At 41.0% G+C, this 23079-nt stretch overlaps 1 protein-coding gene across 8 annotated transcripts in view; it reads left to right on the forward strand.

Annotated features, from left to right (window-relative positions):
- PLD1 (phospholipase D1) overlaps positions 1–23079 on the forward strand; it is a 172751-nt gene that overhangs the window by 31609 nt on the left and 118063 nt on the right. The window contains exons 1-3 of one of the 8 annotated variants that reach the window (XM_045511248.2): positions 11012–11204; positions 19540–19668; positions 20062–20194. The exons of 2 other annotated variants lie outside the window; for them this stretch is intronic. The gene's annotated coding sequence lies outside the window, so the exon portion shown is untranslated. Of the gene's footprint in view, positions 1–11007; positions 11205–11304; positions 11325–19539; positions 19669–20061; positions 20195–23079 lie in introns of those variants that run through there. 5 more of the 8 variants (XM_045511249.2, XM_074367901.1, XM_010947773.3 and 2 more) reach the window with 5 other exon arrangements.

The raw sequence follows: 23079 nt of genomic DNA on the forward strand, positions 1-23079 counted from the left end.
ATCCAGCTTACGTTTTGGATACATTTTAAACTAAGTTGTGGGATCAGTACACACTCCCTTAGAGCCTTCAGTGTACGTGTTATTAGAGCTCAGTATTTGTTCTTAGTTCTCTCTTCTGAGGTAAAATGTACATACATGGAAACGCACAAATCTTAAGTGAGTCATTCGGGGTTCTGACAAAGGTGTACACCCCCTCTGCAATCCAGACCCTCATCAAGGTATGAAACATGACCGTCGCCACAGAAAGTTCCCTCATGTTCCTTCCCAGTCAGTTCTTGGCCCACCCTCCCATCTCCTGCCAGAGGCAACCTCTGTTTTGATTTTCCCCACCATGTATGACTTGAATCATACAGTGTGTACTTTCTTGTGTCTGTTCTTTTCACTCAGCATAATGTTTTTGAGATTCATCCATAACATGTGTATTAGTAGTTCACACTTTTCTGTTACTAAGTACTATTCCATTGTTTGACTATGCAACAGTTTGTTTAGTCTGTTTCCTGTTGATGGATACCTGGGCTGTTTTCAGTTTGAGGCTATTATGAAGGAGCTTGCCTCAAACACAAAAGCCTTTCTGTGGATATATGTTTTCTTTTCTTTTGGATAAATACTTAGGAATAAAATTGTTGGGTCATGGGGTAGGTGTATATTTAGTTTTATAAGAAACTGCTAGAGATTAAAAAAAATATGGTTGTATTGTTTTATACGTTGACCAACAGTATATGAGAGTTGTGAATGCTTTATGTCCTTGGCAGCCTTTGGTTTTATAAGCCTTTTTAATGCTTTTCCATTCTGGTGGGTATGCGGTGATACCTCACTGTGCTCTTTGTTTGAATTTCTCTGATGACTATTAATAGTAAACACTTTTCATGTGCTTATTGATCATTAGTTTATCTTCTTCTGTGAACTGTCTCGTCAAACTTTTTACCTTCTTTTTATTGAATTATAAGCTTTCATGATGTAGCCTAGATATCAGTTCTTTGTCAGATGTATGATTTGCATATATTTTTTCCCAGGATGTGATTTATCTATTCATTTTCTTAATTGTGTCTTTGATGAGCAGAAATGTTTAACTTTAAGTCTAATTTGTTTCCTTTTAAGTTTATTGCTTTCTGTGTCATATCTAAAAGCTTTATAGTTTTGGCTTTTACATTTAGGTCTGTGATCCACTTCAAATTAATTTTTGTGTGTGGTGTAAAGTTGGGATTGAGACTTATTTATTTTTGTCATAACTGTAAATGGAAAGTAACCTTTAAAATTGTATGAAATTTTAAAAAATTGTATAAAAATTAAAAGATTAATAAATTAGAAAATTGTTTAGATCTCTGAAAAAAAAGACTTACTTATTTTGCCATATAGATTCTTAGTTGTCTTAGCTTCATTGTTATAAAGCTTTGTCCTCCTCTATTGGATTTCTTTGTCAACTTGTGAAAATTCAGATGATCATGGAAGTGTGCATCTGTTTCTAAGCTCTCTATTATGTCTCATTGATCTCTTTGTTGATCCCATGCCAGTATCAGACTGTTTTGCTTAGGCAGACTTACTACTCAAAGTCTTAAACTCAGGTGGTATAAGTCCTCCAGCTTTGGCTTATTTTTTATAATTGCTTTGGCTATTCTAGGTCCTTTGCATTTCTATAATACTATTTTAGAATTAGCTTGTCAGTTTCTACAGAAAGCCCAGTGAGATGATTGTGGTTGGGCTTATTGAACTTATAGATCAGTCTGTGGGGAACCGGCATCTTAATATTTAGTCCCTCAATCCATGAACATGGTATAGCTACTTATCAGGTCTTTAGTTTCTCTCAGCAATGTCTTGTCGTCCCATTCTCATTTGAACTCTTTCCTCCATGGTGCTGTGTCCAATGGTCAGTTCAGTTTACCTCTTTCTCCATCTTTCAGCTGCCTTTGACATGACTGATCACTGTATCCTTGAAGCATTTTGTTCACCTGGTGTCTCTCTCCCCACGCTCTCCTGATTTTTCTCCCATCTCACTGGCAGCTCTTTTTTGGCCTCCTCTGTTGGATCCTTCTCTTTTTCCTGACATTTAGATGTTGGAGGGCCCTGAGCCTCAGTCCTCAGACTTCTGTCATTTATTTGTTCTCAGTCAGTTTCGTGGTGTGAGTATGTTATTTAAAGCCAACCACAATGTTTAAAGCCATCTGACTCCCAATTTTATATCTCAGTCCTGAATCTTAGACTTATATATCCAACCCCCAGACTTAAATATTCAGCTTCCTACTGATCTTCATTTGGGTATCCAAAGGGTATCTCAAACTTAACCCACCCAAAATGGAACTCTTAATTTGCCTCTAAAATGTGTTGCTGCTTCTCACTCCCTACCACCCACCACGTTCCCCAGCTCAATAGTTGGACTTTTCTCCTTACTGCTCATATACCAGTTTTGGAGTCTTCCTTGACACTTCTCTTTCTGTTACACCCTGCGTCACTACCCATATCAGAAAACCCTCTTGGCTCTGTCTTCACAGTATAGCTTAAATCTTCTGCTTCTTAGTCATCCTTTTAGTCCAAGCCATCTTCATCTCCCACCTGGTTTACTGCAACATTCTCCTAAGTTATCTTCTTTCTATGTCTATTCTTTAGCTACACAGCTTGAGTCACCTTTTTAAATACTGCAGTGTTATACAGTATACCAGAAATTGACACATTGTAACTGACTATACTTCAATTAAAAAAAAAATACCACAGTGTTTCACTCCCTTCATTGAAACCTTCTAGCACTTTTCCATCATATTTAGGGGAAAAAAAAAAACAAACCTGTGCAATGGTTACAAAGCCTTACATGATCAGACCTCTCTGTTTGCTCTCTGACTTCATCCTCTTCTGTTGCTCTTTCTTTCACAATATTCTGAGTACATCGAACTTTTTGTTATTCTTAAACTTTCCAAGCTTCCTTTGGCCTCAGGGCTTTTGCAAATTCTGTTTCTTCTGCCAGAACCTCTCCCCAGATAATTACATGGGTTGTTACCTTACTTCATTCAGATCTCTGCCTAAGTGTCCTTTCCCCAGAGAGACCTTTTTTGACTGCCCTATCTAAGAAGAATGTCCTCCCACCCCATGACTCTCCAGCCCTTTACTCTGCTTTGGTTTTCTTCCTAGCACTTAGCAATATCTGGTTTGATATTTGTTTGTTTTATTTGTTGATAATCTGTTTCCCTTAGCAGAATACATAAAAGCCCCCTGAGGATGGGGACTTTCTGCCTTGAATCATTAATACTGTTAGCAATGACTGTCACATAGTAGGTGCTCAACAACTATATGTTGACTTAATGACTGTGGGCAAGTTAACCTTGCTGGCCTGATTTTCTTCATCTGAGAAATGGGGAAAATAATGGTATCTACCTCAAGGGCAGATGTGAATGTCAAATAAGATACTGGGTGTAATAAGACACTGTGGCTAGTGTCTGTTGGCTGTTGTCATTGTAATTACTATTCAATAATATAAATGATTTAAATCCCTTACAATCAATCAACAAATAGATATGAATGCTATGTAAGGTGGAATTTGCCTATAAATGCTGTTTACAGTGGTCAATTTCAGAAGTATATCGTGTGATCCACAGTTACTGATAACTTAGTTGGAGAAAATAGATACAGATACTGTGCAAGGTTAAATGCCACAGAATATTTAAATACTCAATCCAGACAATAGTACAAATGTCATCAGGCTTAATTAGTTGTCTAATGCATTTGCTGCTGCCGATTGTTCTAGGTGTGAGAAATAAAAGCAGTGTTTTTAAACCATGGTAGTCTGAGAAGGCTTGTGGAGGATGGGGGTTTGGGCTGCCCCTTGAAATGCTGGGAAGGGCATCGAAGGTGGGGCAGTGGCATAAACCCAAAGGGGAGGAAGAACTAGGGGGTTGAAAAACAGAATAAATCAGTTTGGCTGGAGGGAGAGGTCTTGGGAGGAAGCAGTTTGAGAGCAACACAAAGAAAACAGAGTAGGAATGGAAGGAAGTGGCTTCAGGCTACAGGAACTGTCAGGGTGACAAGAAGCCCTTCCTTGCTTGGATTGGGCAAGTGAGGAAGGAAGTGCTTCTGGGTGGTTAGGAAAGGAGGTAACACATCACAGGCTTGCTGCTGCCAGCTTCAGTCCCTTCTCCCCCGTAGTGCAGGCGGCCGGGGCGTTACCCTGTGATACACGCAGAGTGGATGGACGTGCCAAGTCCATGTGGCCAGGCGTACGCGGACAGGCAGCTGCAGGAGGGCACTGCTCTTCAGTTCCTGGGGCCCAGAAACCAATGTTGAACTCTCTTTTTTATCCACAAGAATTCTCACGCTAGTTTTTAGGTGACTGTTACTAGAAAGCAAATGACAAATTTCACTATGGCTCCTTATTTTAAGAAAAAAGAAAAAAAAGTACAGAAACTTAGAAGTTGAAGGCCAACCAATAAACATACTAATTTACATTTTAACATGCATATTAGGAAATATTCATCTTGTTTTTCAAAAGAACATGTAGGAGAGCAGAACATGCCACCCCACAATATGCTATTTTGGCATATTGATTATTTTGAATTAAAGTTACTTAAAAAACGGTCAGTGTAAGTAGGACACCTGACCCTCCTTTGTCCCTCTGAAAGCAGGAAATAAATCTCCCAAGTGAAAGGGACCCTCCCTGTACCAGGAGGGAAGAAGGTATCCTTACTGCCAGAGAGAGGGAATTCAGGGCCGAGAAGACTGAATAAACAAAACTTGTTACTTGTTCACTAATTTGCGGTTACCCCAAGCCCCATACCCCTATGTTTTGTCAGTTCTTGACAAATTTATTGTTCTTTGTCTAAAAGATAAAAGCTGCCTGCTTTAGTTACTTCTTTGAATCTCATATTTTTATGGGCTCTCATATGTACAAAATTAAATTTGTTTTTCTTCGGTTACTCTGTCTTATGTCAATTTAATTATTAAACCAACCAAAGAACCTGGAAGGGAAGAAGGAAGAATGTTTTCCTCCCTTACAAGCATATTATGTCAGTCACGTAAAGCCACATTTTCATTATCATGTAAAAGGAAACACACATTATATGAGAAGGGACCAATGTAATCTGTGAACTGATCGAATTATTTAAAAATAAAGCCAGTTTATCTAGCCAACCATGAGATAAAATTTATTATAATGAAATAATTTTGTGGCAATCTAAAAGGGTATCTGTGTGTGCCCCTTAAGTGTTTTGTATCAGCAAGTTAAAAAATGGTGTTACCTTTTAGAGGGTTAGAATAGATTTCAGAGTATTTTGTAGTAATTAAGAATATGACCCTATAAAAGTAAGAGAAGCAAAATAAAATAAAATAAGATAAAATGTAAATATGAGCCATGCAGATGTTGCAGAATTGGGAATAGATGTGAAGACAGTAAGGCAGGTTGTCGTTAACACAGCCCTGGCAACACGTGTCACAGATTAAATAATGAACGCCAGTTGGTGGGCACAGCCCGGAGAGAACAGGGAGCACATTGTTTCAGCCTGTCTATCTAATTTCAAACTAATTGCTTAAGTATAGGCTTCTGTTCTGGTTATAGCTGGAGGAAAATAAAACAGTTGAAATATTGTAAGTCTTGTAATTCACCCGGATCACCAATCAGAACATAAATAAAAGAGCTTTGAGCAAACCATCCAAACAGAGCGCTAGCCTTGCCTGCAAACAGGAGCCTGAAGAGAAGCAGGCTCTGCCCTCGCCCTTCCATCCTCTCCAGTTGGGTTCTAGCTAGTATGGCATAAGGGACCGCTCCCTTCTGTGCTCAGGACTCCGGCTCTGTAGGGTGGGGCGGCAGGTGCCAAGCTCCCGGGACTGGCCCGGGGAGTGGTGGCTTCTAGGGCAGCGGCTTGGCTTAGGTTTTGGGCAGGTTGTCGTTGCCCGCCTTTTCCTACTCTGGGGCTTTGTGATGAGCTGAGGAGCTGATACCTGTGAAGGCACTTTGTTGACACAAATGAAGGGATTAGTACTTTTATTATTTTAGGGTGTGTTGGTGGAGGCAAGAACACAAATCAGAAGTCCTGGGTTTGAATCCTGATCATCCCACACCAGGCTTCCCTTTTTCTGCATTCCTTTTTTGTCTTCCTGTGTCGGCACCCACCCCCCCTTAAATCATTTGTTCTTTGCTTTTGTGTGTGTGTGTGTGTGTGTCTGCATGGACTAATGAAACTCTTTTCAGAATAATGTTTAATACACTGATATAAATGTAAAATTAGAAGTTCTAGGTATTTTTGCAGCAAACATCTTTGCGGTAAGGCAGTTTCACTGCACAACTAATTGGCTGTAAGGCAATTTTGCTGTAAAAGATAAAATAACTGGTTGACAGTTTGGTTTCAACTATGTTATATCAACTTGATAGAAAATACAATGATAAGAAAACTTACTGAAGTGTGAAAAAGAGAATGTAAAGCCAGACTGCATACTATGCTAAAAGATGATAACATAGTCTGCAAATTCTTCAGTGAGCGTAGTCCATCCCTCTCACCCATCAGACCCCAAAGTTTACCAAGCTATGGCAAATATGAAAGAGGCAGCTAGTAATACACAACAGTCTTTGAGAGCATTAGTGATCAATTCTTTAGCTAATGTAGATATAGCAGCGTGTTCTGCAGGGCCATCTTTACCAAATGTATCACTCAATATTCAAACAGAATCAAGCTCCTCCTGTCTCCCCAAGGAGAGGTGGTTACATGGTTCTTGCTAAGTTTTATGAAAATGGTGAAAATTTTTTGCTATTTGATAGTGGAGAACTTGGTATAGACAGAATTTTGGTTTTTGGCACAGAATCTGGCTTGGAAGATGTGGTGAAATATAAGGACTGGTCCTGTCATTAAACATTTAAATGCAGCCCAGATATGTACTACTAGTCACGTCCCTTGTCTGTTCCTTTTACTCCCAGGGAAATTTGAAGGAGCTTACAGCAGATTTTTTTTTTAATATCATGAAGAACTTACATCCAATATTAGATCCTGAATCCTTAATAATTGACTTTGAGAAAGGAAGTATCATTGCTTTCACTAAGAAAATATTAAAAATTTTTGTTACTAATTTTTCTTGTTTCATTATGTCCTTTTTAATGTCTCTATTATTTTATTTTCGTTATTTCATCTTTAATGGCAGAATTGCCTTACAGCCAGTTAGTTGTGCGTTGAAATTGCTTGCAGCAGAGATTCTTACAACAAAAATACATGAAAATTAGAATGGGTAGGATTGCGAAGGAAACCAGTCAAGCTGATACACAGTTATCAACATACCAAAAAAGTAATATTATAGTATCCATCCTTTCTTGATGCGCTACATACCAAGAGCTAGTGGCAGGCGTAATAATTGCTATAATTTTGAAGTAGTAATGAGTGGAGACAATACTTTGAGATAGTTGCAATACTGTCATGTGATATGAAGGTATCTTTGATTTCTACTTGTGTCAAGAGAGGTATAGGTAATTGCCTATATTTGCAACAGAAAGAAATGCTAAATTTCAGTTAAAGATTAGTAAAACTTAAAACAAAACTTTTCCCTACCCATGTCCTGAATTCTCTCTGAGTTGCTCAGATACCCCTTGCTTTAAAACTTCCTCCTTTCCTCTTATGCTCTGTGCCCTGCTGCTGCCCACCAGCTGCAGTCATCCTTTAAGTGCGATGACACCTAGATGTGTACCTGCTGTCCATGCGGGGGACCGGAGCACCAGACCTATATCTCCTGCAGCCTGCTGTGCGTCCACCCTGGATGGCCCACAGGACCTTGCACTCAGCCTCCATCCCACACCCCCCTCCTCCCTCCAGCCTGCTCTTCCACGTGTGTTCACAGCTCTGTGGATACCACCCTCTGCAAGGCTCAGACCCCAAACCTAACTTGAGCAAGTGAGCAAGTAAGCACTGTTGCCTCCAGGATTACTGCCCCAGCCTCCTTGATAAAGTTTGTGAAAATGTGGACTTGTATCTTTTAGACTGGTCTGCCTTCCCCTTTACCTGGAATGTCTTCTACATTTCTTGCTTCTCTTTCTAATATGCACATCTGGCCACTTTCTGGTTTAAAATCTCTTGGTGATGCCTCTTTACCTCCATGATGTGTCATCTGAGGACTCCTGCCTCCCTCAGGGAGTTTTCTTCTGCTGGTCCCCCCAGCGTCACCAAGCTCCTTGTGGTCCCTCCAGTGACCCGCTCCCTGCTTCTCCCTTTGCCTTGGCAGGCTAAGTGAGTGCCCTCTGCCTGGGGAATCCCTTTCCTGCTGTGCGGCCTGCAGGTCTCAGCTCTGTGACCACTTTGCTGGATAGCCTTTCCCTGCCTGCATCATCATGAGGACTGTCCACAGAGCCCATCTCGTCCAGCATCTCCCACTCTCTTGCATTTGACTAGGGTCTGGCAGGGATTCACAAGAGGTGTGCATGCAGGAGGGCAGAATTATCAAAGTATGTGGTTAGGAGCACTGATTTTAGGGCTGTGGACTGAAAAAAAAGGTACAACCTAAAAGCAGAGAATTTTGTTTTATTTGGTGGACTTGCTGAGACCATAAGCCCAGGGAGGCAGCCTCTCAAATAGATCTGAGAGACTGCTGCAAAGAGGTGAGGGAGGAGCCAGGATATATAGGAGTTTTTGCAACTAAAACCAGGGAGTCGGAATATCAAAAGATTACTGTTAATTAAAGAAAAACCAGACATCTCAAGTTAATGAATTTAGCACTTTTCTATGTATGGGAAGTTAAAAGAGTGAGGGCACTGAAATCATTCATTTGATATGCACCTTAACTACCTAGGGCCAGGATCCTGTCTTCCTCCATCCTGAATCCCCCAAGAGTGCACTGCCAGGGGTGGCTGCAGTGTCTGGAGGCTTGATGGCTGTAACATCCTTTGTTTAATGATACAGGGGTGACATTCTTCTCCCAATTAGGTTCTAATTCCAGCTCCATCACTAGCTGTTTGATCTTGGCAAGGTATTTACCCATTAGATGCCTCAGTTTTCTCATCTACAAAACTGGTATAATAATGGTGTGTGATTTGAATGAGTTAATACTTGTAAAGCACTTTAGAACCATACCTACCTTATAGTGAGAGCTTAAATATTAGCGATTATTATTAGTTTTCATTTCAGTAATGTGGCTTAGTCCCATTTAAAAGTGACATCCTGCTATACTTTGATTTTTGCTGGAGTTTCATTAAAGACTGTAGTGTAATTTGAAATCCAGTCTTTAACTGTTCTTCATCCCTATTGAAGTTGATCTGATATAGACATTGATTTTAGCAGAAATAATGCATATGAGACAAAAGGAAATCTTTTTTGAAAGATAGATAGGAAAGATCCTGGGGATACAGCCTTTTAACAGAATGATGGAGACGCTGTCCCACCTGCAGTTAGGTAGTTGAGTTGGGAATTTACCCATGGTTTTTCCATTTCAGGGATTATGTTGACCTCCCAGGAATTTTTCTTATAGCCCTTTGGGTAAAGGGGAGATCAGTGTTATTTATCAGAGGATTTCTCTGGGAATGCAAATCATACATGCTTGCAAATCAGATCCATATTAAAGAGATGGATTTGAATGTAATTACATTTTTTTGCATGAGTATTTTCATATCTTCTATAAATATTACACTCTGTGGGAGGAAAAAAAACTTTTCACGATCCTTACCACACATTGTATGAAACCTTAATGTGCGCTTATAATCAATTCTTTTCTTCCTTTTTGTTTTTCTTTCAACATCAAAGTAAAATTTGGCCTGAGGCTTAGCTGTTCCAGCTTTTACTTGGTTTTGCCACCAGGTGGAGCACTGGCTCCTTTATAAGGCATGGGCCACAGGGCTGGAGCTGGTTTTCTCACTGGGGTGGCTGTTTTGCCCACCTTATTTACAAAGTGACCCCTGGAGAAACAGTTGAGCCCTCACCCTGGGAGTGGGTGGAGAAGGATAGCAGGGCGAGTGTCAGATCTGAGGGACCCTTGAGGCTTTTCACGCCTGATCTTGTTGAGGTAATATGCTAATGGCTTATGTTTCATAGGTTTTGGGTAACTTGAATTTTACCAGAAATACATGTAAATCAACTTGGCAACAAGTGAATCAAGTTTTCCTTGGAATATTTGGTCCCATCTTTATGGCTCAGGAGAAACAGTAAAATTAGGTATCCTTGACCATTATGTTAAACATGTCTTATTTAAATAAAGTAGAAATTATGGAAGAAAGCCGTTAGAATTAAAACTGTTCTTGGAGTTGAAAACTAGGGGAGAATTCTGTATACTGTGAGCACATTATGTTAAAAAGCAGAGCATGGATTTTTATTCTTTCTCAAGCAATACACTGGAACATTATTGGCTGCTTTAAGATATAAATGCCCTAATGAAACTATTAATTATATTTTTGTAGGATGACAAATAAATAAAAATTTCTTCCTTTGAAACCATGAGTTATATTAAATTCCGGTTTAAACTATACAAAATTACAAAACTGAAAAGAAAACTTTTTTATTTTATAAACAACATATCTCTAGATGGTGAAACTGAATTATGAGTGACTTTTCAAGCTTATAGATATTAAGTCAGAATCAGAAGTTAGAAGGTTCTTTGATGAATTTTCCTCTTGAACTTAGATTAATTTTTTGGCTTTAGTGATAAATGAGGTTTTTACACTTATTTAATGATATTTTTTAAATCTAGAAGTAATGATAGTGTGTGCCTTTGAGTCTCAAACAATAGCTCCATGTGTCCCTCTTAGGCAATGTGAAATTGTAATGCTGTATGTTCCACCACCACCACCAACTTGGGCAACAATGTAAAACTCATTTCACAGCCCTAATGGAGGGGAAACTGTATTCCTCTTGTTTAAAATGAATGAGTCACTTTAACACAGCGTCTGAGGGGAGAGAAGCGAGTGAGGGTGTTACAGTTTTCTTGGGCAGCAAATACAAAAACGAAGCCTGAAGCCTTAGCTCTTTCTGTATGTGGGTTTTATTTCTCACAGCAGCCTAGTGTCTATTTAACATATGGGAGTGGTTTCAAGTTCATTCCTAAAGCTTAGAGGCTAAAGTGCTTTGTGGGCTTGGCTGTGACTTAAGTTGCCTATGGGGAGTCAGCCAAAACCGGGGCTTGGGAACCGACTGCTTTCCCCGCGTATGTAGCTTCTGTGGTAGTCAGTTTTTTCTCCTCTCGGCTATCAGCTGCTTTGGAGATTAGTTGCATAGTAAGGATTCTTTCTTTAAAGCAAGATGAAGCGACTACTCTCACAGGGGCACCAGGTTAGTAAATAACGTCTTGAACTTTCTGCTGCATATGTCAGATTGTTTTTTCTGTCCTCACGGGGCGATGATTTGACAGCATAGCATTTATGTTGTTGCCGTGTTCTTTTAGAAAATAAGGTGAGTTTGTTGATCCTACAGAGGTTTGGGGCTTATGGTTCTCCTAGTATGTGCATTGTTGGACAATATTAAGTGCAGGTGGAAGTCAAGAAATGGCATAAATGTATTGGATTTGCAGTCTGGAGTTCTGTACTTGTTTGTATTTTCAGTTCCTTTTTCAGAATTCCATTCTTTGTGTCTTCCCAGTCTACCTTCTAGGCATGCCTGTGATTTTATACACAGTTGATTTTGCTTTTTGGAACATTAGGCAGCAGCGCATTGCACCCAGCTCCAGTGTCATCCCTCACACACTTGTGCATGTTTGCTTGATGCGTGGTTTTCTCTGGGGCCTACTTCTTATAGTTACAAGGGACCAGAATACCGTTTTAATGTTCTCTTTGAAAAGTCTGGAATTTTTCTAGAAAGCCTCAGAAAATACCTGCATAACAGTTGATGTGGGCATGTGTACAAGTGGACCGAGCTGGACTGAACCCCTTCCTTAGCCGTCACTGTTTTTATTTGTAAGTGATTCCTCAGAATCCGAGATTGCTCTAACAGTAAATATGACTGTCAACATGGAGTGTTGTAAGACATAAAAGTATCGCTAATAGTATTAAAATGAAATTAAGTGAATAGAATGAAATATCAAGGGAGTGTCTTCCTTAATTTCATTAACTTAAACATCCAGAGAGTGATTTTACCTTTGTTCACTCGTCACCAAAGCAATCGGCATGAAATTGGTCTATAAAAGAGTGGTTCGACTTGATGGTATTTTCAAGTTTGCAACACTTTATGAAATAGACTTGCTTTTATGTTATTTTAAGTATGCTTTAGTTCAGGTTAAGCACTAGTGTTTTAAAATATGCTAGTATGCTGCTGTTATTGTCATTTTAATCTCCTCCTTTTTTTTTCCCCCACCCTGGGAAATACAGTGTTTCAGGAAGGGCCTGTTCTCTCATGTTCTCCTCTGTTTAAAAAATGTAAAATTGAGATGGAAAGGAGACAGAAATCGGTACTTAAAAAAAATCTTTGTGGTGACTTGCTGAACGCTACGGTTCCCAGTCCCAGCTGGGCTGAGGCTGAAGTTGTGAAGGTGCGGCTCCGTGCCATCTCAGGACTGGGAAACTGACGGCGCTTTATCCCCACCAAGACACGGGCGTGCAGCTAGCTGTGTTGCTGACCTTGCCTCTGCAGATATTTTCCTTAACAGCAAGTCCCACTCCCCCCAAAGCAGTGATTGCTACGACTTGCTTAATATTTGCTATTACCGCACATATATGCTATTATTATTAAATGCCATTACTTAAAAATTTAAAGGAAGACTTTTGTCAGTCTGATTGTAGCTGTTCGATGATTTTAAAGGACAGTGTTAAGGCATTTTACTCGTTGACGACTCATTTGTGCTTAGTTGCCACGGAGAAGAGTCTTAAAAAGCTCATGTGAGGCTGGTTTATGTCTGGTAGATCTCAGTTTCTGTGTTCCCAAGAGCTTTGCAGCCTTTTCTTCTACAGATGATAACAAAACAAAATACCGCTGATTAGAAACAGAAATGAACAATGTGGCAAAGGATAGAATAAGAGGGGAAACTCCCTAAAACCTAGATTTCATTACATCAAGTTTCCTTCAAACATGAAGAAAAAAGACGGTACAACAGCAAGTTCAAAATCTGTGATTTGGGATCTAAGCAAATCTTCCCCCTGACTCTAGGTTTGGCACGCACGTTGCAATTCTTGTTCTCATCTTGCCAGACTGGTTTAGTTTTGTTACAGCTCTGCCTTTTGGCTAAAATCAAGCAGAGACGGGCGGCCATTTTTCCCATTCCATATCATGTAATTTTAAGTTAAGCTTGAGCCAATTAATTTTTATCCAACATGCTTTCTTGTTAACATTCAAAGTCCTCTAGATGTCCCATAAATCTTGGATGGTTATGAACATAATTGATGTTCCAGAAGCATATGATCCTTATTTTCTATTAAAATGAATCTGAGTTTCAAAGTTGGAGACAAATCCTTAGGCAAACTGTTTCAACAGGAATTGGCTCACACCCAAAGCACTGGGAAGGTTGAAAGTCAGAAGAAAAGGACTCAGAGGAAAGAAATGAATACCTAGGAGTAACTGTGACGTAGGAGTGGGCTTTCTGACTGCTGAGTCTCTTGATACATTTTCTCCCGTAAGCCAGTTCCATCCACACCCTGGATCACTCTCCTTCTTGCCCACAGTCTTCATCTTTGAGGTGCATGTGTTGGGAGCTGCCGGCTCTTTATTTGCAGTTTCTGGCGTTGTCAGATCCATGGATGTCACCCCTTGCCTTTTTCATCTCTAAGCACCCCCTCCCTGGGTTCTTGTTCTTAACTCTGCACGTGGAAAGTGCCAATGTGCATGGGTCTTGTGTTTACATATCAGAAAGTAGGGACAGAAAACCAAGGAGGTTGTGACACCACCTGCCCCAGAAATTCACTATCTTAGTAATGACGGTAAATGCTGGCTTCCCAGAGGGACTGCGAAGGCTGAGGACAGATTCCGCTCCCAGGGCTGAGCTGACTGTAGGCTTCCTCGGTCCCTCTTTTCTTCTGAAGAACCCAGTTTAAGTCTGGTGTGGCATTTCTGGGGGTGATGGTGTCAGCACTCGTAGCAGGAGTGGTAGAGGCGCTGGCAGTAGTAATAACAATACTGACGCTCAGAAAGCACAGTCCTGCTCTCAGTCTCTTGTTTAACCCTCACAACAACCCTAAGAGGTCAGCTGTCTTTATTTATCCCCATTTTACAGTTGATGGGACTGTCCCAGGAAGGCTGCATAACTTGTCCCAAGTCACAGCAGCTGGTCAGCAGTAATAGTAGGGTGCCTCGGAGGGAGGCCGTGGTGGGGAAAACATGGTATGAGAAGCTGATGTCCTCGGGAAATAGAATCCAGACTTTATTATGAATGGGAGGCAGCCATGTACATACTGACATCTGTGCTGCCCGTCCTGCTCAAAGATGCCTCTGTTGACCCACTGTCAACCAGCAAGCACGTCCTTTGTGTTCCTTTTCCACTGGGGGGGGGGGTGAGCTTGTGCTCTGCTTTCCCACTTGTTCTGCTGGTGACCAGTGGCAAGAACCAGTGACCAGTGGTGGGACGTAGAGCTTGCTCGTGGTGAGTAAATGAGACCAGTGGTGACCAGTCCACATGGAGGATAAGCCCATAGCTTTGAAAACTGTCTTTCAACTACGTAAGCTAACCTTGGAACTTTCGAGACTTTTTAAGGCTGAAGTAATAAAACCACTAAGGCTGGGAATTTGATCTCCTGATTGATTAGCTTTAATCTGGCCTGTACGGGAGTCCTCTTCATTCCTGCCCACTGTGATTTCCTGCTGATAATCAAAGCTTTGGTTATTTTATTCGTCCTGAAGACTTTCTGAAACTTAGTGGAAAGCCAAGAATATGAGACACGTATTTCCTTTAAAAACGTAAATGTGCATTTGAAAATGCTGGACAAATAACATACTCTAGATCTGGCCAAAACTCAACCATGTGACAGATACATTTGGAGTCTTTAAAAATGTATAAAATTACAGTCCATAGGTTAAGGAGTTAAATTTTAAAAAAGAAAGAAAGAAAAACAATCATACAGTAAGAATTCTGACTTTTGGATGGGGAGGCACTTTCTCTTCCTAAAACCAACAGAGAAAATTACAAAAGGAATAGGGCAAAAGATTGGAATTGTCCAGGTAGGGGTGTAAAAGTTTTAATTTCAAAAATACTCATTGAAGTATTATTTGTTATCATGAAAAGTTGGAAATAATCAAAACATACAGTAGTGGAAGAAAGTTGCATGATGGATCATTATGCAACTGTTACAGTTTTACCTGTGAAACGTTGTAATATGAGGAAATGGTGATGTTAGATCTTTAAGTGAAAACAATCTTTAAGTTCAGACTATTTGTGCCTCACATACTTGGCCATGTTTTAAACATGCCTGTCTCTGTGTGTGTTATGCTTGGGGAGACAGGCTAGGTGGTCACCTTAAGTTCACAGGGCTTTGGGATCGTTTTAAACCTGGGAGTTTCTGGCAGTTTTAATTTTCTTCTTATACTTTTCTGCATATTAATATTTAAAAATGGGGTTCCTTTATATTTAAACAAATAAAAACTATTCCTGGAGAGAGAAAAATGAAAACCAGATATAGCGAAATTGAATATTAAGTTAACATCACCCACCATCTATTTCAGTGGTAGCTCTCTAAGAATGGTTCTCCCTTCCTCAAATATTTTGTAAATTTAAGGTTTCCTTTAAGAAGATGGAGTGACAGGTTAGAGCTGATGCAAGATCAGCTTTTATAAAGGAGAGGGTAAGTTTTACTTTGGAGAACAATTATTTTGCGGCAGTTACGCATTATGTTAGGAAGCTGCCTTTTGATTTTTATGTACCAGGTTTAAAATTTTAGTCAGATATCATAGCTAATCAAATTATAAGACTGTCATTTATTTAATGAGGAATGTGGGAGGAGGCTCACTTGAATACTTGAAATCTCGGTCCAGGAAAGACACTTCCGTGAATTTCCAGTGTGTCCAGATGTCTTGATGACGCTTCCTTGGTCAAAGAGCAGTGGCTGATTGTTTAGAAGGGGACAAGTCAACGTACTGACACAACCCTTAGCAGATATAGTGTGATGGAATAGTGAAGGTGGGGGAGAACCTTAGAGTAGTTGACTTCGTTCTTCCGCCTCCTTTTCTAAGCGCAGAACGATTGAGTCCCCGCGGCCACAAGGTTCCAGTCGACTTGATTGAAGTCTTTTCGGGCCTTTTGAGGTCCTCTGATTCCCCTATTGCTGCCATTTTTAAGATTTCATTCTGTTCACTTAAATTTTAGCAATGAGGAATGAAATTATACTTCCATTTTTCCTGGGTTGGTAAAAATCAGAAGCCAGTACCATTCGGCACTTACCTAACGACACTTGAGGAAGAAGCTGAAGCTTCCGAGGACAGCTTACCGACCTCACAGGAGTTGTCTGCCGTCTCGTCGTGGTTGTCTGAACATTTTGTTCTTGGGTGCTGGCTTACTTAATGCACATCTGGTTTTCATGTTTGTTCTGGAAGACTCAGGCCATGTGGAGTGACTAGAGATCACTTGATACTGAACCCGGGGAACGGTTTTGTAACAGCTTTATTGATATCGTATAATTTACCTATCACAAAGTTATCCCCTTCAAAGCGTACAATTCAGTGTCCTTTCGTGGATTTACAGAGTTCTGTAACCATCACCATAATCTAATTTTAGGACATTTTCTTCACCCCTGAAAGAAACCTTGTACCCAGTCTCCCTTCTCCCCTCTCTTCCTCACCCAGCCCTGGGCAACCTCTCTTCTGCTATCTGTAGATCTCTCTAGATTTGCCCATTTTGAACATTTCACATGAATGGAATCATACAATGAGTGAGAAAGCTGGAAATTTTGATTTGATGCTGAAAGACCACTTAGACGAGCGTGACCTGGTTACTCTGTGGACCCTTCTCAACAGTGTCCGGAAATGTGAGATTAAGACCAAATGAGCTCAGTGTTGTCACCTATTTCATAGCTTAAGCAGCTTATTTTTGTTTTCCAGAGTCCCCGCATTCCAGATTCAAATAAAAAATATTCAGTATTCAAATTTTAAAAATATGTGGGAGTACCTATCCATTAATATGAGATTGTTGTAGGCTATGTTGCAAAAATTTTTGTTTAGACCGCTAGTTAGTTGGGACCTTCAGTGAGTTACTTGACTTCTCCAAGACTCAATTTCCTTATCTATAAAATGGGGGTTATGATATAGAGTTTAACTTTTCGGGTTCTTGTATTAAATGAAATAATGTATATACAAGGCCTCCCACAGTGCCTGATGCATAATGAGTGTTAAGTGAATGTGACCTATTGTTGTCATGAGTGTCATTTATAATAAACTGTAGAAGGTTATTTTATTTTATTTTTCCTGGCTTCGTTTATATCCTACTAAGGATTTGAGTTGGCTTGCAGGAATATCTGTATACCCTTACACACACACTCACAGGAATAAAACACAACCAGGGATGATGAAGTGAATGGGAAGTTAGTATCAGAGGAAGTAGCAATGACAGCAGCAGTGAGAGCTAACATCTGTATAGCAGGTTTTCAATGGACATTCCCTTAGTGTCTTTCCTAGTGAGCTGAGGGAATATTGCCGGATCAGAAGTGGGCAGAAACAAGCAAATAAGAGCCCCAGGCTAGGGCCTAGGAGGGACCTTGGTGGTCTCTAGTTCACCTTCAAACCCCACACATGAGACATTGGCAGAGACGGCACCTCGGTGTGGTGCTGGAGCTCACAGTGTGATAGGGAGTCCCCATCTCACAGCATGTGTGGCCACTATTTACCATGTCTAAGCTGGGATTAGAACCCAAGTTGACTCCAAAACTATAAAATTATAAATTGTCTACTCCAGACAGCCAGTTTCTTTGTTACTAGTTCTCTCTTTTTTTTTTTTAGGATGTTCTTGTATGTATTAAACTGAAATGTACATTCTTGTAGGTACCTGCCCCCTTTCTAATTATCATAGTACCTTTTACCTGGAGAAGCAAATATCTAATCAGATAGTCCCCCAGATATCTAAAAACAATTATAACAGCACTGTCTCGCTCTCTTGCTCAGACAAGCAAGGATATTTTTATTCTTCAGGTTACACAGTCCCACACACTGTAGCTGTTCCTTTTTCTTTGACTATGCTTTCCTTTTGAATATGCTCAGTGAGCTCCTGTCTGGTCTTCAAGATTCCTTTCCAGCGTGCCTTCCCAGCAGTAACCTTCCCCATGCCCTAGGCTGAGCACTTCCTGCTGTGGGCTCCTACTGCCCTTCTCTTCATGCTCTGAGAATTAGCTGCTAAAAGCCTGTCTCCAGGCCTGGACTGTGAGCCCTGGACTGTGAGCTGTTGACCTTTGTGCTCCTCCACTCCATACCTGCACCTGACATGTGGTAGTTGCTCAACACCATGGAAGAGAGAATTTTGATCTTATGTCATGTGGATTCCTAACTACATCTGGGTTTACAGAGGTATCACTTATAAGAAATATCTTTAACAAAAAATGTGTAGGTAAACTTTGAGAGCTGAGAAGATGGCCAGAAAGCCATAGCCTGTGGCTTCTCTTGGGCCAAAAGTAGCATCATCGGGGGAGTAAGGCTGTGAGGTCCTTCAGTCGGTTACTGTGCCATTCGTTTTCACTTGGCAGAAGAATCCACTAGTTGCCTGATGTAAGCAAGGTACCTTTGCTCAGAGAGATTTAGATAAAAATGATTGTAACACTGACAATGTAGTTGAATCACAAAGTTCACAGTAAGCTTAGTACCCAGTGTTCAAATACATGTTGATAAGAAGATACAGTCCAAAGTTACACTTCTTTTTAATCTGAGATCTCAGCAGTTTCTCATAGGGTATGGATAGACGTTTTCCACTAAAGCATGGATAGAGGGTTAAAAAAAAAAAGTGTGTAACTGGGGCAAGAAGGGAGCTGGCCTACAGCTGAAGGAAAGAGTGTGGATCTCACCAAGGGTTTGCTGTAATTCAGAAAACTGGTCTGCATCTTAAATGGATTCGTTAGGGCCCAACTAGAACATTCTACATGGAGTAGGTCAGGGCCGGCGGTGTTATCTTAGAGTCCCAGTACGCACTGCTTCTTGCCCGCTGAGTTCGAATCTACCAGTCTTCTGCATCCAGACTGTGTCTTTGCCTCCCACGTGAGCTGCTACCATACCGGGCACCCAGTGAGTCCTCCTCCTCCCTTTACTTGTTGCCAGTTTTGTGCTAGCTTTTCCCTGGACTGCGGAGCCCATGCTGGTGGAGGCCTCGGGGCCACTTCTGCTCCAGGTGGTCCCCAGAGGCCTGGTCTGAGTTTGGAGGAGGGACAGTCAGGCATGGCATTCTAAATTTGAAGTGGACACAGGGTTCAGCCTCTGACACCAAGCAGGAGAGCGCTGACACGGCCCCATCCAGGTGCGCATGGAGCACATCCTGTTTTAGGAAGCTTTCCGCTCCCCAGGGCTCTGTCATAAAGGAGAACTGAGAGCTCCCAGTTCTCCTTTATGCCGATGTGACGTGGGCCTCTCCAGAATGTCCATCCCTGTGTTCTAGCTCCGACCCCTAGAACCACAGGGGAATCATCCACAGGTCTTGATATGTTTAAAATGCTTCTCATGTTTGTTCAGCCTGAAAACTCCAGATTGTTTTAACTATTCCTCATAATATCATGTTTTGCAGGCTTCTCCAACCCGGTCCCTATTCTCTGAGTATCCATGCTTTGCCTCTGTCGTTCCGTGGTCATCAGACTGAATACAGTCCCCCAGGTGTAGACTGACTAGCAGGCGGGGTGATCGGCTGCTTCTCTGGGTACTGCTCTTCAGATAATTGTAGCCTAAGAGTGCATTGGCTTTTTAAAAATAATGTTAACATGTGTCATTTTGGGGGGAGACCATTACTATTTTCAAGGTAATCTGCCAAATTACCGTATATATGTTATGTCATTTAATCCTCACAGCAATCCTGAGGCCAGCACTACTACTGTATTTCCTTGATTCTAAGACACTGTTAATGACAAGATACACCATCAATTAAATTTCAGCTTCTCAGGGAGAAACAGAGGAAGGAAAATGCCAGCCCATTAAATGCAAACATGAGATACAATAGTCATGCCAGTTTCAGAGAAGTTAAACTGTGTGTTGGGGGAAGGGAGACAGAAAGCACATCTTAGAATCAAGGAAATGGGGTATCTTCATTCTGTAGGTGAGGAGACCAAGCTTAAGGGAGCTGGGGGACTTGTGACAGGCTGTAGAAGGAAGAGCCGGATTCAGGCCCAAGTCTGCCGACTGCAGCTCCCACCGTTCTTGCTGCTCCCTGTAAGGCACACTGAAGTAAGGTAGGTTCATCCCAAATCCCCAGGGCTTTTGCACAAGACAGCTGCCAATGCAGGCCATTCCAGCCTGTACTTGTGAGTGTGTTTAAACCTAAATGCAGACGTCTGCATTTGTTCCTGGCAGTGACCTACTTTCTGGGTGTCCCTTTCTCCAAGTTTGTCGAGCATGGTTACCATATCAAAGGGTATAAGTCTCTTGTGACTGTACAAACATATTGCTAAATTATGTCTGGAAGTGGTGTCTTCATTAACAATGCCACCAGCATTGAGGCCGATTTAGCACAACTGTGGCTGGTTTTTAATACAGACCATTAGTAGCGTTGGGCATTGGGTCCATTGTGAGAAACTCCAGTATATTTGATTCTCTCCTGGGACTCCTCAGGCCCCCGAGTCCCCCATCATAGTCTGACTCAGGCCTGTGTGTTCCCCCTTCAGTGCTTGTTTGTGGTTAATATGTGCCTCCCTGTTTCTGTGGCCTCTGGCCTCAACTCTGAGTCAGAATCCTTGGGGGCCTCAACTGCCCTAAACTTTGCTCGGCTTCCTGCTTGCCCCTTACTTTGAGCATGCCCAAGTCTTCCTTTTCCTTTATTGTAAAACCCTGGGCTATTTGGTGAAAATCTTTGAATCCAGAGGACGATTCATGACTGTAATGTAGTAAATGGGTTGGAAATTAAAAGCAGTTCTTTTTTTATGATCCATTGTGGTGAAAGCAAACCCTTCTAGGAGATATCTGGATGATTAATTAGCAAGAAATCCATTCTCATTGTTCTACTTCTCCCTAGATGGAGGCAGGAAGGAAGTGGAAAGTGCCAGGAATATACAGTTGAGGGCTGTAAGGAGAAGAACCTGCCTAGTAGATTTCAAATGACCAAAAGGATAGAACTGAAGTGGAGAATGAATTTCCACCTACATGCAATGCATTGTTTTAGCTCTGAAAAGTATAGAATTGTGACTAGGAAATAAATGTGTTTTATTTTTTATTTTAAAAGTGGGAATAAAGAAAAAAGTCAGCTCTACACCTCATCTCCTACTAAGACAACTTTTAGTCATGTGCATGGCTTTTATGTGTGGGGTTATTGACTTTTTAGAACTCTTTTTAAACAGGTAAGAAATAGTGAGGGAAAGCTAACTCCTTCAGATGGTTCTTGAGATTCTGACTCCAAGGCCAACATAACTCACATCTCTTGTGAGAGGACGGTTACTGTCCTGTACTTCTTGGCTAAAAATATGGACGACTTTCTGTCTAAAAATGTAGGTGTGTCATTTAAAAAGGAAACCATAACACATTGAAATAGCTCCAATTTAAATCAAGTTTAAACTCAAATTTATGTTGACTCACGTGTGTATTGTGCTCAAAAAATGTGTCAGTATTCAAAAGGATAAAAAGCTCCCTTGTTAAGAGGTGACTCCTAGGCTGTGAACGAAGGTGGTAGTATCATACGAATCTTAAGTTTCATCAGTCCGCAGCACAGCTCAACTCTTTGCCTGATGAGCGATTTAGTATTTGCTAAAGACTTAATGTATTTTTATTTGCTGTATGATACATGGTTCTAAAGACACAGGTTTGGGGATTTTAGAAGGGTGTGGAACTGTAGACACACTCCCTGCAGATTCAGCTGTTACCTCTATCATCAATTCCCTGGGCTTTAAAGGTTCTTTATAAATATTTGTGTGTTGTTATGTAGGTGAATTGCAGTCCTGACACAGCCGTAGCAAGCTGGCTTTGTTCTCACCGACTATAACATTTCTGTTGTGTGTTCCTTCTCAGACCTTCTTTCCTCCTGTCGTAAAGAGCGTCATTTTGGAGCTAGTCTAAACCAGTGCCTTTCCAACTGAGGTCCCTATGAATCACCTGGGTATCTCGTTAAAGTGCAGATTCTGTTTCTGGACTATGACCAAGAGTCTACATTTCCAAGTTTCAAGGTGATGCCTATCTATGTTCCAGGTCCCTGGACCACATTTTGAATAACAAGGATCCCAAGGTTTTTATTGCCAGTGCTCCCAGGAAGACAGGTGGTGGGAAAAAGCAAGCAATAAAACCAACGTTAAGTTGGAGGAGCCTCATATGTTCATTGAGGACTGATTATTTTGGCCGGTGCCCCGTTGTGCTCAGAGGGGCAGCAGGCTCAAGTTCACTTTGATTAAGAACCTTGGGCCATGCCGTCCTCTCTGCTACTCAGCAGTTGAGTCACATGGGCACATTACTAATCTCTCTAAACCTCAGTTTCTGAATTTGTGACGTGCAGATAATACGAAAACCTACTTTGTAGGGTTATCATAAGTATTACATGATATAATGCATATAAAGGACTTACTAAGTGCTTGGTAAATGTTAGCTATTAGTAGTAATAATTCAGAAAGCATTTATTGAACACCTACTGTGTGCTTGGCATGCAGGCATGTAAAAATTCAAAGGAAACTATAATTTCAAAAGAGATTGAATTGGTTTACCTGGGAGTCCTTGGAGTCGAGATTACATCTAAAATTTTGACTCCGAGACCAGTGCTCTTCCTGCCTAATTCTGTCCTTGGCTGTTTCTTCTGTTGGAAAGTCACAGTAAAGAAAACTTGGTTTCAGACGACTTTAATTAAGTGAAACCCATCTGCTGAGTCACTGTGGATTCAACATGTTCTAACTTAAAACCGAAAGTGAGTTACGTTTGGTTCCTTGGGTTTGAGCGAGGTAACTCCGAGGATAGAAATTGAAGGATAGGTTTCTGTTTTGCTTTGTATCGGCTGAACTGTTTTGCTTGGTCAGCTGAAACTGCATAAGATCAAAGGATAGGCATAGTTAATTTCCATTCCAGTGGATCATATTCTGAGCATACACCTGCCTTCTACTTTGGCATCTACCTTTTAAAGTGATTTAAAAAGAACTCTGTCTTTACA

This window comes from Camelus bactrianus, chromosome 1 (genome assembly GCF_048773025.1).
Source record: "Camelus bactrianus isolate YW-2024 breed Bactrian camel chromosome 1, ASM4877302v1, whole genome shotgun sequence".
Lineage (NCBI taxonomy): Eukaryota > Metazoa > Chordata > Mammalia > Artiodactyla > Camelidae > Camelus > Camelus bactrianus.